At 49.2% G+C, this 2,134-nt stretch overlaps 1 pseudogene; it reads right to left on the bottom strand.

Annotated features, from left to right (window-relative positions):
• Nucleotides 1–1,006: 1,006 nt before the first annotated feature.
• LOC116086219 lies at nucleotides 1,007–1,799 on the bottom strand (annotated as a pseudogene).
• Between the last annotated feature and the right edge of the window lie 335 nt (nucleotides 1,800–2,134).

The following is a 2,134-nucleotide window of genomic DNA, read 5'->3' as shown; positions in this document are numbered from 1 at the left end:
TGGGAGGAGAGACAAGGGGTGGGAGGAGAGACAAGGGGTGGGAGGAGACAAGGGATGGGAGGAGAGACAAGGGATGGGAGGGGAGACAAGGGGTGGGAGGAGACAAGGGGATTGAGTGTTAAGGGAGAAGAAATTCCAGATGTGCAGTGACTTGTGTGTTAGGAAGGAGAGCCCACTGCCGAGGAGAGAGGAATGAGAAGGTGAGAGTGGAGGTGGGTGGGCACACAATTAGAGTCAGAAGATATGGTCCAAGCTTTGGACCAGAGCATGGTTCTGATGGCTGTCAGGCCTGAGGTGGCTTAGACAGAGAACTTTCAAGTCCTGCTAAAAGTTGTCCAGTAGGCATACTGGGAAAGAGTCAAAGGGGACGTTTTGAATTTTGCTTTGAGAATAATGTGGTTGGAGATGCATGTACATCTCTTGAGGAGAGGTGGGTGGAACAGGAAACAGGACAATAGCCCAGTTCCTGCAGGGACTTACATAAGTACAAGTCTGTCTCCTTCCTCCCATGCTTTCCTTGACATTGCTATGCTGTTGAGAATGACTTTGAACTCTGGATCATTCTGCTTCCAACTCCTGAATATAGGATTACAGGTGCACACCAGTGAGCATGGTCTATGGAGTGCTGGGGCTGAAATCCACAGCTTCACAAATGGTAACCAGAGCCTTCCTCTAACACAGCCACACTTCCTCACCCTCAACCCCATGCAGTGCCGTGGCTTTTCTTTTCCCCATTCTTTCTTATGCCTCTAGAATCCTTTCTACTAAATCCCTGCCCTGACAAAGACACAGAGAATGCTCTTGGCACACTTTCTTAGCTTACTTTTTGGGTTCTCTTATCTTCCACCTTTATAGTCTATTATCTATAGCCCCTGCTCCAGCCCAGTCCCTTCCTACCTCACAACGCTAGGTAGGGGAGAAAGGAGATTAGAGGACAAAGTGGGTGTAGACTTCTTTTTTAAAAAAAATTGTAATTATATTTATGTACAGAAAATTTAGTGTACATTTAAGCCAATTTAGTGGCCAGTTATTTAGCCTTTGCCTTTTCCAACTTGGCAGTTGGAGCCACAGACTTAGGACCCAGGACATTGCCTCCCCAGTGGCGATGGATCTTGTCATATCTGTCATTATACTTCGTCCTAATAGCTTCCACCAGCTTAGCCAGAGCACCCTTGTCTTCCGACTTAACCCATGTGAAGGCAACAGTGGTGCATGTCTTCCTGAGGACCAGGTACCCCAGCCTAGCCTTTCCCTTGATGATGCAATAGGGCACCCCCATCTTTCGACACAGGGCAGGCAGGAAAACCACCAGCTCAATGGGGCCTACATCATGGGCAAGCACCACCAGCTGTGCCCTCTTGCTCTCCACCAAGGTAGTGACTGCATTGACCCCTGCTTGGAGGACGGGTGGTCTCTTAGTTGGGACGTCCCCTTTACCAGCAGCTTTCTTCTCATCACGGGCCAGTAGCCTTTGCTTCTTCTCCTGCTTTGTCTCTGGCCTGTGCTTGTGGGCAAGCTTAAGCAGCTGAGTAGCTGTTTGCCTGCCCAGGGCCTGGGTGAACTGGTTAATGGCAGGGGTACTTTGAGACGCTTATAGAGGATGGCTCTTTGCCGCTGCAGCCTGATGTAGCAGGGCCATTTGATGAAGCATGTTAGATCTCTTTTGGGCTGGATGTCCTGCCCAAGGCTGAAGTTCTTGGGCCTTAAACAAAGGATTGACCACCTTTTTGGCCTCCTGTTTCTTGACAGGTGGGGGCCGATGCCACCTTCTTCCCCTTCGCCTTCTTTCCTTTGGGCATTTAGACTACTTCCTGCGGATCTGGTTCCTTGGGGAAAGCCTAATCTCCATTGTCAGGATATCTTCAACCAGCAATCCAGGTTAGCAAGGCAATCACAAAAGCAGTAGAGGGAGCAGCTGCAGCCACTTTGGCCTTCCTGGGCTCTCACATTTCTACCCTCTCCAGAGTCCCCAGAATTCCAAACATAAACTATCTGCAGCTGGCAAAAATCATGCCCCTCCTAGAGCACAAGACAATCCTAGTTAGCAGCTGTGGATAATCTGAAGCAGCCCCATATCCCACACCTGGGATTAAAGCAACCTAACATAACTGTGTTTTTAAAGAAACCAAAACTC

This window comes from Mastomys coucha, unplaced genomic scaffold, assembly GCF_008632895.1.
Source record: "Mastomys coucha isolate ucsf_1 unplaced genomic scaffold, UCSF_Mcou_1 pScaffold12, whole genome shotgun sequence".
Taxonomy (NCBI): Eukaryota; Metazoa; Chordata; class Mammalia; order Rodentia; family Muridae; genus Mastomys; species Mastomys coucha.
Note: the sequence above shows the minus strand (reverse complement) of the source record. Positions and strands in the feature narration are given on the sequence as shown.